Genomic DNA, 12,453 nt, shown 5'->3' on the forward strand with positions numbered 1-12,453 from the left:
ACACATCCCTTCAACAGCATTACATCCCAAATTATGCTTCAAAAACAGATAATCAATTCCAGCTCTATTCTGCAAGATAGCTTTTCTAAAAATGTTAATATCTAATATCCACTCAGTCAAAGCTTGAGAAATTTCATTCTGCCCTTTAACTACTGAACAAGCTAATTTAATCATGGTTTTATATCCTCCAGCTTCTAAACCCCAAATCCCTGTTATGGAAACAGCCAGAGTCAATACTTCAGCTTCAGATAACACATGCACATTGGAATGGCAATCAGGAGACAAGGTGGTTGGTATGTAGCTAGACCGCGTAGACCGTCAAATAGCAGGCTGCAAAGGAAGCCTCATTCGACTAAGGCGTGTTCAAGCACAGGGGCCATCCGAAATATTAGCAGGAATATATGAATAGGTCCAGTTCCCACAGGAGAATAACCGTAGGAAGTTTCACATGATTCAGGTGACTGTCAGTTAAAGCATTATAATTGCAAAGCTTATGATGCGAAACATCAGTGCACACACTCGTGAGTCGAGCTCACAGGTGTTTTTTCAAAATCAGTTCCTTCTCGATCATTGTCCAAATCCAGTTGTTGGCATTTACCGATATGGTTCGAATCACAAGACATTTGGTAACAAACATCAGTCGGAGCAACATTATAAGTGGCAATACGGGTCATGTTCCTCTGTTTGCAGTCCATACCCGCACAGAATTTGCAGTACTCATAAACGGAAAAAGAACCTCTTGCATCGGATTCCTCCACTAATGAATACTCGTGCAACACCCCAAATAGATGTCGCAGCACAGGGAAAGGTGTTGCCACAGCCACTAAACATGTGGAAATCAAATTTGCAGAATCATAAATATCTGTTAAGCAGAAATGTGAGATGTTCAGTACCTGCCGAGCCAGAAAAATACAAATATTTTCAAGTTGCTCGACTATGACCGAGTAGCCATGCTGCCCAAAGGACATAGAAATTGCAGAAGGGGTTAAGGCATCAGACCTACGCCCACGTTGATTCCGTGAAACAGCGCATTCCACCGCAATGGGTGCTTCATTTGGTGCAGCGGTTGTAGTAAATTTGTTGGTCATCATCCAGATCTCCGGTTCCATCTGTACACTGGTAACATTTGCCACTTCTTCTGGCATGTCCCCTGACCCTCCCGAACAGACTCCACACATCATCGCACATGCAATCAGCATACTCAGGATCAAAAAGAGTCAAAATTCAAAACAAAATATCAGTGGAGTACAATACTTACACAAATAACATTTGTCAGTGGGAACATGAGGCAATTTTCTTTTCCCAGGTTCCATTACTAGAACCACCTGATCCTCTCCTGCTGCAATCACATCCGCTGGAACAGGCAGACCACTAGGCTTTTCCACCCACACCTTTGCACCCGGGACTATTACATCTGAAGGGCCAAAACCATTATCCACATGGGTCATCACTATTTTGGGTGGTTCTCCCTACTTCACCATAGACAATTTCACAGGTACCAAAATGTATTGTGCTACCCTATCTCCTACATGAATGGGCAACATACTTTCTCCATTGTTCAGCAAAATTACCTTTATTCCTCCTTGATAATCTTCATCCACAATCCCACCCAACACCTGAATACCTTTTAAGGCTAATTCCGATCTGGGGGGGCAATCAATCCCATGTGGTCAGGGGGGAATCTGTACTCTGATCCCTGTATCAATCACCACAATTCCCCTGGGTTCCAATCAGATTTCTTCCCTTGAATGCAAATCCACCCCAGCAGACTCGGGAGTGGCTTGATAAGGAGCTAAAGCCCCAGGAGACATTTCCCAATACAATAAAGTTTCCATAGCTCTGTTCGGTTTCATTGTATGGCTAGCGTTAACATATGCATCAGAGGAGTCTCCCTGTTCACAATCGGGCGATTAAGGATCTGGACAGCCTCCAACAGACGCTCACGCCAACCCTTCAAGGTGCCATCACCTGTTTTACGCAACTGTTCTTTCAACAATCCATTAATTCTCTTAGTCAACCCCGAGGCCTCAGGGTGGTATGGACGTGAAAGAACCATCCAATGCCTTTCTCCTGACAATAATACAAAACCAATTTTCCCTTAAAGTGTGACCCATTGTCACTCTGAATCTGTAAGAGTACTCCATAGTACACAGCCACTTGATCCAACAATTTCATCGTATTCAATTGTGTGGCTCTTTTGCATTGCAACACCATCAGGTAACCAGAATACGTGTCCGCAATAGCGCACGTATATTGACATCCTGGATTAATAGGTAAAGGACCGATGTAATCGATCTGCCAAATCTGTCCAGGTAATTTACCCTGTTTCAATGTGCCTCGAATTACATGAGGAATAGACCTTTGCTACTGATGCTGACACACACAGCATTGTAAAATCACTGGTTTCACAATCTCCAATAGAAGGCTGATTCCCCCATCTTGTACCCACCTGATAGAACCTTTTCTCAGAGATGCCCACTTTTCTGGTGGGACCACTGAGCAATCCCTTCCAAATCATCTTTCGCGGACCTCGTATCCATGACAGCAATTATGGCATGTTCATCTGCTACAGAATTGAACCACCGTTCTAGTGAGTCTGTCGCACAATGTGCATCTACATGATACACAGTTACAGCTGTATGCGCTAGCATCTCGGCAATGTCTTGCCACAACTCTTTTCCCCATACCTCTTTGTTATGAATCTTCCATCCATTCATCTGCCATGTAGGCAGCCAAACAGCCAGCCCATCGCAACAGACCATGAATCTGTGTAGATATAACAAAAACCATGCGCCTCTTGCTTCAAAGGCTGATGCACGGCATATAATTCCGCGAACTGACTACTTTTTCCCTTTCTCAGAAATGGTTAACACTTTCCTAAACACTTTCTATCTACCACGCCTCTATCCGTACTCTGTCTACTCGGCCCTCGCAACTCTATTTCCTCCTCACTCTCTCAACTTAGCTGGCTTCCCTTCCCCTCCCAACTTAAATTCCATTTCCTGTGTCTGGTCTTCAAATCACTACACGCCCTTGCTCCCCCTTATCTCTCTTCTCTTCTCTCATTTTACACTCCCTCTCTCCGCTCTGCTGACCTCTTCTTACTCACTGTACACCAGTCACCATGTGCAGCCTCTCGCTTCCGTTCCTTTCAGCTCTTAGCGCCCCTACACTGGAACTCCTTACCTATCGCTATCCACTCTATCCCCACCTACACCTCCTTCCGAACCTCCTTGAAAGCCCTTCTTCACTCTCTCCCACCCCTTGACCTTCTACCATCTCTCCTCTCCATCTCCCTGTCCCTCATACCTTCCCTTCCCCTTCCTTCTCACATCCACTTGACCTTATATCACATATTTGACTTTATTGCTCATCTTCCTTTACTACCTCCTCTCCCTTCCTTCTCTCCGTTCCCTCACCTCCACTTTCCAAGGAAAAGGTTCTACATATTGAATCGATGGTTTGTATCATAATTGTTAACTTGCTTCTTCCATTATTGTACCTTGTTATATTGTAAAGTGCTTTGGATTAAACATACATTTAGGATTGTATGCTATTGTTTTCCAATGTCGCTCAGTTCCTGCATATTTGGCTGACCCATCTGTGAACCAGGCATGTTCAACTTGTTCACTTGGGACTCGCCGATTTCTGTCCTCTCTGTAGATTCCAGGTCTATTAGCGGCACTCCTGCCACTTGTTCATGTAATTTTGCAACTCCACCCTTTCCTGTTTTGGCAAGGTCTTGAATTTACCACTTCCGTTTAATAATGCTAGCCTCTTGTGCATGCCCTATCCGTTGTGTTTTCGGGGAGCTCAATACCCACTGCATGATTGCGATTTCCGGTTGGATTAATACATAATGTCCCGTCATCTGCTCGGTGTCCACGAGTGCCCAATAGCAAGCTAACAGCTGTTTCTCAAATGGAGTATATCGGTCACCAGCCTCAGGCAATTTATGACTCCCAAATCCTAAAGGCACCCGCTTCCTGTTCTGCTTTTGCCACACATTCCGGTTGGCATAATTGTCTTGCCCAGACACATTCAACTCTAACTCCGCTTCCATCAAGGACCATAGATCAAGCACTTTCTGGATTGTATCTTTTGCTAGCTGAAACGCTTTCTCTTGCTCCTCGCCCCATTCAAAAAGGAATTTCTTGCACGTCACTCAGTAAAGGGGCGCCAATATCTGCCCCAAGTGTGGTATATGCTGTCTCCAAAATCCAAATAACCCAATGAACTGATGAGCTTGTTTCTTGCTCGTTGGGGTGGAGAAATTAAGTATCTTTTGCTTGGCTTTTGGCACCATTTCACGGTGTCCGTTATGCCATTCTATTCCCAAAAATGTCACAGCATCTGCTGGACCCTGTGTTTTTAGCTTCATTAATTTCCCATCCTTCCTTACATAATCCTTCCCTGATAAGTTCCAAGTGCGTTTGCATGCTATGCTCATCTTTTCCCTGTATCAATATGTAATCAATGTAATGCACAATTTGCACATATGGCTTGCATTAAATGTTGTCTAAATGTTCTGCTACCAGCCGGTGACAGATGGTCAGACTGTGCATGTATCCCATTGGCAAACGTTGGAACGCATATTGCCTCCCATTCCAGGAAAATGCGAATTGCTCCTGTCATTCTTCAGCAATCAGGACGGTGAAGAAAGCATTAGCCAAATCTAACACTGCAAACCAAGTTCCCTCGAACTTCTGCACATTCTCAAAGTAACTGCATCTGGCACTGCAGGGATTAATAGAGAGGTGTATTTATTCAACTCGCAATAATCTACAGTTATACGGTAACTTCGGTCCGTTTTTTTTTTTAACAGGCCAGACCGGGTTGTTCCAAGCTGTGGATACGGGACGCAACACACCAGCTTCAATGTATCCTTTAATGATGTCTGAAATCTTTCTGTCCCCCTGGAATTCGATACGGTTTCATGGAGATCCACTTTGTAGCTAACGGAACCTGCACCGGGGACATCTTCAATTTTCCTACCACAACCTAGGAACAAGTCAAAGCACTCACCCCAAAATGATAAAGTTTACATTCCAACCCAACAGTCAAACCCGCCAAAATATCAAATCCAATAATGTATTCAGGTATCGGAACCACTAAAACTTGATAAGTGTCCCTTTTTAAACTGCCAATTTTCATATAAATTTTAGTCTGCACAGCAGGGGTCTCTTTTCCCCCCTAAACCGGTAATTGTGAAATGCCCCCCATTAAATCTTGAAGGATTCCAATATATCAATGAGGCCTCTGCCCCGGTATCAATTAAGGCGCGGACCTCTTGGATATTTCCTGATTGCCAGAATAATTTCACTTTCACATGAGGTTGTCTGGCTACCTTAATTTGGGCAGTTGTCACCAGAGTTTGGCTATAATCCTATTCGTACTTAGAATGCTTATATTTAGACTCCATTTCCACCATTGCGCTCACCATTTTCCTCAAATCTGCATAGTTTGGCTGAAATTATGGGGACATACCCGAGGATTCGGTGTCTATCTTCTACAGGTGGCGCGGAAGGTACCGAATCCCTACTGGGTTTCTGCACCTCCTGCCTTTTCACTCGTTTGTACCTTTCTTTACCTTCCAGTCCTCGTTTTTTGTATAATTTGTACATGTCCCGTGTTTTAATTCCATCAGTGTCCTCCCGTGGCACCCCATCTTTTAGAAGTGCTGAAATATATCCTTTCTGCACACCCGTAAATCTCTGATGTCGAACCTCTTTCTAGGGGTTTGCCTTTCACTCTGTCCCTCTCGTTCCCGTTCACAGGGTCTATCCTCAGCCTTTTCCCATTCCCCTAGGTCGGCCAATTGACGAATGGCATCCACCACTTCATCTATCATCCTGCCTGTCATTCCCACTAATAGTGTCATTATAACATTCTTGTATGCAGGGGGAGCAGTTCGGTTGATGGCATTTCTAGCTGAAACTGACAATGCTAGCACTCCCATATGTTGAGGTGTTTCTAAATGAATCGCTTCTTTCATGGCATGCTCCCTCATTCTTTGTATGGCCTCTCTCAAAGCATACCACTTCTCCTGCGTGGGCTAGTCAGAATCGATCGGATACTTGCGGTTACACCCTTGGGCCACCAGTTGTAATAAAGACATTTGCACCTCTCCCCCATCATCATACAGGGAGGGCCTACACGTAACATCTCCTGAATGTGTGTCTCCTGTGACGAAGGCAAAAACCTAGCGGCGTCCGTGGCGTCAACCCGGAGATCTGCCGCCCCTCCATTAAAAAATCTATCAAAGTTAACAAAGATTCACCAGCCCTCTGTTTCAATCGGATGATCATTTCTCCAACCTCCTGCTGGGAATCCACCAACCCCCCTCCGGGAATGTTGGGATTAGGACCAGCTCCCCTGCGCATCACTGGTTTAACTGTTACCCCCGCACGACCCGACTCTGGCTGGGACACTACCTCTGGCTCTGAACCACTCTCTTTGCTGGTATCCTCCTCATGTACCCTGTGTCTTTCTTTTGCAACTAAGCTTAAGTATCCATGGAGTCTGTTCACTGTTGCATCCAGCTACCTTTGGGTTTGGTGCGCTATACAAATTAATAAATAATCAGTCCCATTGATCAAGTTCCCAATCAACCCCTGCAGAGGCAATCACAGTTGCTTTCAGGTGTTCACCCTCCCTCTTTGCTTTCGATATTTGTATCAAGTAACTCCAGCAGCATGCTCGGCTACCGCCTGATATTTGTCTGTCCTCTGATACAATTTCATTTTAAGCTGCTGCATTAACGCAATCTTGTTCTCCGCCACCAGCTCCTTCTCAAATATCAACACACTTGCCTACAGCTCCACGTTCTGTTGATGCACCTTTCGGAAAGCATGCAACATAATCCAACCCCTTCTGCCTAACGCCGAACACTTTCCCTTTCTCCACAGGCACCTGTTGCAGGCAGCCCACTACCTCAGCCGGGCTTGCCTCTCCTATGCGATTATCCCCGGTCTCACTCAGACCTGCACCACACGCCCACGTTTGTGCTACTTTATCATATGGACTTTTGGTGCACCCTGGGATAGTCACTTCAGGACAGTCTCCACCTGCGGAACTTCCTTTATTCCTCAACCGGTAACTCATGATATCAGATGAATGTTTCACGTCCCTACCAACAATACCACAAAACACCAATCTTTCTCGTCAAATATACACAAACCCAATATTGCCTTGCGGAGTCCAATACATCCAATACATCAAATATGTCAATTCAGCAGGGCTTCTTTAGCATCAATAGAAGTACAAAGATACTGCTCATAGCGCCAAATGTTTTGCTTTTTGAGGCACATGCTGGGGCCTCTGATTTCTGCACCCTCTTAACCGGACCAAAAGCAGAAATGTTGACTCGGGGAGCCAATGAAGCACACACAGCCTGCTGGTTAGAAAGATAAACTAAATGGCTTGTTATAGGCCCTTTATTCACACTCAATCAACATACATATAACTAACACCGAGAACAAGTACAGAATTAGATATAAACCGGAATAAAGAACATCACCGTAGCAGTGGTTGCAGAAGACACCTTCATCTAAGCTTCTTCAACACTGCTTAGTCCCAAAAGCAGGTAGGCAGAGAGATCACTCGTGCTATTGGGGTCTGGAGCGGAGCGTCCTCCCTCTCGGCGAGAATTCATCCCCCGGGGTCCAGTTCTATCTCCCCTGTGAGCAATATCTCAGCTCTTGATTGGGATAAATCCCCACCCATTCATGGTTGTATCTACCCTCTGCCGAATAGCAGACGGAAAGCATTGGGAGCACAGAGTGGAAAAAAACAGATACTGGTGAAAAAACCCAGCTTTTCTCTCTCATCTCCGTTCCCGGCACCCCTTATCGCTGCACCTGTGGAGGAGCCCCACTCCCTCCTCGACTTGTCCTTCAGTGGGCAAGACGAGCATTCCTTCCCGCTAGCTCATCTGAGATCATCCTGACCTTGCAACTGTTTGCAGAATTCACGTTTACTTACTGAGCCCACAAAAACATAGGCTTTCATTGTGGTGATGGGAGTGAATGTCCAAAATGGCTGTGCACCGGCGCCATGTTTAGTTCTTTTTTCGCACATGCGCTACACTCGATCCCCCTCAGACCTTTTTGCTCTCACCCTTTCCTGGGGCCTCTCTGGACTGGCCCTACCTGCTACCTGAGTGTATCACATACCTGTCTTGTGGTGGGTGACATTTCCAGCGGGAGGTGGCACAGTAGTTTCTTCCCTTTGGTCCTTGCATGGGCGTCAGTTCTTCCAACTAGTCTCTGTGGGCCGCTGTCAACCACCTCTGCGGCGGTTGCATCGCTTCTCAGTGTGGTGGGCCCTTCTTGCACTGCAGGTCTGGCAGTAGGGAGAATCACTCCACAGACTGCCTCGCTCTCGAGCGCTTCCAGCCATCGTGGGATGTCTCCCTGACTTTGCCTCGAGAGGGCATAGGCCCTTTTCTGTCTTGGCTGTGCGGGCTTGTTAGTGGCACTGCAGCCCTCTCTTGTTCTCGTTCTTGGCGGTGTTGTGCAGCTTTTATATCCGTATCAAAAGAGATGAAGCAATCATTGGTTCTGTGTTGGCAACAGCACCAGGTGAAAACCAAGCCATGTGAAGTTATTTAGGGAAATCACCAAATCACCCATGAAAACATTGGCTTCCTGAGTTAGGGGAGGATGGCGGATATCCCTGCTAAGGGATACCCTCTTTGGGATCCTCCCTCTTTGGGATCCTGCTTGCCCTGTCCCGCAGGGGATGTGTAGTTTAGCAGGCCCACATCCCTAGTCCCAAATGGGGCGGTTCCCCCTGGGGTAGAGGAGGCTAATACCCTGGATTTGTCACATTGGCTTCCAGTGCTCGCTCATTGTCCTAGCTGTTGCAACCCCCTCCCCTTGTTGATCACCACCTTGATTCAGTACTGCTGCCACTGAGTGCACTTGGGTGGATGGGCAGGGCCAGGGTGCATAATTGTTGCAATTGAATCGTTTTCTGCTTCATAACGGCCTTCCCTTTATTTTAACGTATGTAAAAGCACACATTTAGGAATATATGGTCATTCCTGCATTTTATTCTGCTCGCTTTCTTGCACCTAATTTGCACGGTTGGGGAATGTTGTACTAGGCCGACAACGTTATCAAATTAAGTGATGGCTGGCATGGTGCGGGAATATGTGAAATTCTGATTTCCGACGCAAATGCCATTTGCAAGAGGTAAGGGAGGGCAGTATTATCTCTATGAAATTATAATAAAGCTTCATTATTTGAGTAGCGAATTCAGTAACTTGAGGGTTTACTGTGCGTCTCGAACTCCATCCTGAATTCTTCCAGTTAATTGCCTGCTGATTAGTTGAGAGACAGCCACTACTAATGTTGGCCTTGAGGATCAAATTATCTGCGAAGCCTTCGACTTGTGTCATTTCACAGGTGGGCAGGAGGGAGAGGAAGGAAATTACTGCAAATGAACAAAAGGATATATCCAGTTAGAAAAAAAGGAGAAATCGCGCAGCAGCGGCCGCATCGGTGGGAAACATAAGCAAATTAAAGAATCGATTTTACGCAACAAGTTAGTTTTTTTTTTCCCTTCACCTTCTCCGTGGATGTACTTCGCTATTGAGCTCAGGTGTGGAGGTTAATAGGAATACATTTCCCTGTTGGCCACTTGCTGAAGATGTCTGACTGGGCGAGCTTAGGTGGGGAAGAATCAAATAGTTCTAGCCAAAAGAAACAAATATTGTATGCTTGTCTTCTGCATGGTAATGTGGTGGGGTCGAGTGTGTAAAATAGCATAGGGTTATGCTGACCTAAATTAGAAAGAACTCAAAATGCAGAACCACATTTTGGGCCTCATCACGAGTTGGGCGGTTGCCCCGGCGCTATTACCACCGGGGCTATCAGCGCTACTGCCAAACCCCCGGCGCTATTGGCATGGGATCACGGGTTTGGCGGAACGGTTGATTCCCATTCCCCATTGGGCCCTTTCGGGAATTCCTCATTCCCCATTGGGCCCAATGGGGAATTTTCGCGCTATTACCGCTGGCGGATTTCCCTCCAGCGGTAATGGTGCCGAAAATCGGCGGATTTGCACCCCAGCTGAGATGGGGGGGTGGGGGGGAATCCGCCATGGCCATGATCTGCCGGACCTTTAATTGCGGCGGTAATAGCGTTACCGCCGCATTTAAGGGTTACCACCAGACTCTTGATGAGGCCCTTTGTCTTGAGAAAATAAAACTATTTAGAAAAAGCAAATGGCAAAAGCTATTCTGATCCTTTGGGGTGAAGGAGCAAAACAATGCATCTACCTGGAGTGGTTTCTGGGAATTGACTAGTTCCCAGCGAACACGCACAGCGTGATGATGGTAGGATGGGTGGTGCTTTTATTCTTGCTGGGCCACATCTGCTGGGTTCAGCCAGGAAAAGTGAGTGGGTGGAGGTCTGGGGGCGTGGTGGGTGGGGTGATGATGGAGAAGCTGGTTTGTAAATTGCCTTAACATGTCCTCATTTAAGACAGAAGGCAGATCACCTGTACTAAGGCCAAGCTTTAGGTCTGTACTTGGCCTAGACATTTGTACAAAAGCCGTTGCCGCCTCTGGTGAATTGAATATGTAGGGAGTCAAACCGATGTGTATAAAATCATCTCATTGAGCCCAAATTAATTTCATAATTATGAGAGTTGTAATTACATATCATGCAATTGTTATTGCCTAGCCCAAGGGTTATCCAATCTGTCATCAGATCGTAACATTCTCAACGATGGTATTGCCTTAAATATTTTAAGTATATATGACCTATTTAGGCAAATGTTACCATCGCAGAGAGTAGTCCTCTCCCAGCCCATTATAGTTGGTATGTCATAATTCAACAAGGGCAGAGGCACAGCATACTCTGTTTTCTTCCCTCCACTGACCTTTTCTCCCCTGATGATTTCTTTCTGGGGAATGGTGCTCGTACGCACACCTGCCCACAAGTTGGAGACCAGTGCTAAATTGCCAGAGGGTTCTCCACCAAATGTTTGCCCCTTCCGACAAGGTGTCTTTTTAAGGAGTTCTAGACCTATTCCCGCTATCTGCCAGAGTAGAAACCAAGGCAGGGGCAGCAGGCATTGGATAATGTCTGCAACCTCTACTTATGATACTCTTATTAATAGTACCCTGTGTGCCTGTAATACCCATGATCACATTTGAAGTTCTTTGTTCCAACTATTGGGTAAAATTTGGATAGCTAAGTTTGTTTATGCTTGTATGAGGGAGAAGAGGCAAGCTCTTCTGCAGATTCATTTTCTATGACTTTTTGTTTTTGGAAGATTTCCCATTGTGGGCATTTGCAGATTTTTGTTATTATCTATTCCGTTATTTTTGTCCAGAGTGAATTTTTTTTTTTGCCTTTAATCCCCGCCCAGGTTTAATAGAGCTTTGGACTCCTCATCAAGTTGGTGGAGATCAATAATAGCATCATTGTTTGAGAGGCTACATAAATCTTTTGGCAAATTGTGATATGTGTGAATTGTGATAATCTATTTTTTTATATTTGTTTTTTGTAGTTTCTTTTCATCACCTGTGTGCTTTTTTTTTTTTTTTTTGAATGGCCATGTTTTTGTGCACGGAGGACCAATCTTTTCTCTTTACGTGTTAACACCACCAACCTGTAGCCTCATTAACCCGTGTGAGACCTCTGGGGATACGTTTCCCCCAGCCAAGTTGATAAGGTCATCAAGGGCAGAGGGGCTATCTGGGCCCTCAATATAGGTTGGAGTCGCAAAACTACTCACCACGCCCTCTGCAGTTTGAGTGTCAGATTTATATGTTTGAGCCACTCTGACTTCATTTAGATCTTTGATAAGTTTATCAATTTGTGCTGTATTCTTATCAACAATTTGGGATAGTCTCATCCACCCTCATCAACGGTGTAGGACTCTTAATGTTTTGTGGGGCCACTATTACTGCATAGGTCTTATGCTCTTTCATGGGGGCAAACTCCCGCCAACAGTTTGTGAGGTTTTACACTTGCAAGTGACCACCTTTTTAGGTGTGGCGGTTAGTGCAGATATTGCATCACATGTAAACAAGAGCCCCTCAATTTTATTTAGTTTCCCCATTATTTCCATTAAAGCGGACTTCATCACAGGCATTTCCCAATGGGTTTGCTCTCGGCCCTTGTCTTGCAGGTTCAGAATTCATGACATAACAGGGACATTTTCATTTAAGGCGGACGACTCTAGGCTAACATGGGTTGCAGAGTCCTCTGTTTCCCTATCACCAGTCCATCTTTTGGATGATTCATTACCAATCTCATGATCTAAGCTTCTATTTTGGTCAGATGCTTTCGTGTGATTTACGTCAGGGACAGGCGAACTTGACTTTGGGACGAGAGGAACAAGTGAGGGTGCGTAAACATTGGGGAGAGTGTTATGTACATCCCCTTCCGTACCCCGCCCATCAGCCCATGCAGTCATCCTAGTTGCACAGGGGGT

At 45.6% G+C, this 12,453-nt stretch overlaps 1 protein-coding gene across 15 annotated transcripts in view; it reads left to right on the forward strand.

The window, feature by feature from the left end:
- The window catches only part of MSI2 (musashi RNA binding protein 2), a 2,560,560-nt gene that overhangs the window by 1,359,835 nt on the left and 1,188,272 nt on the right, over positions 1-12,453 (forward strand). The gene's annotated exons all lie outside the window — the stretch shown is intronic.

This window comes from Ambystoma mexicanum, chromosome 9, assembly GCF_040938575.1.
Source record: "Ambystoma mexicanum isolate Mex_15411 chromosome 9, UKY_AmexF1_1, whole genome shotgun sequence".
NCBI lineage: Eukaryota > Metazoa > Chordata > Amphibia > Caudata > Ambystomatidae > Ambystoma > Ambystoma mexicanum.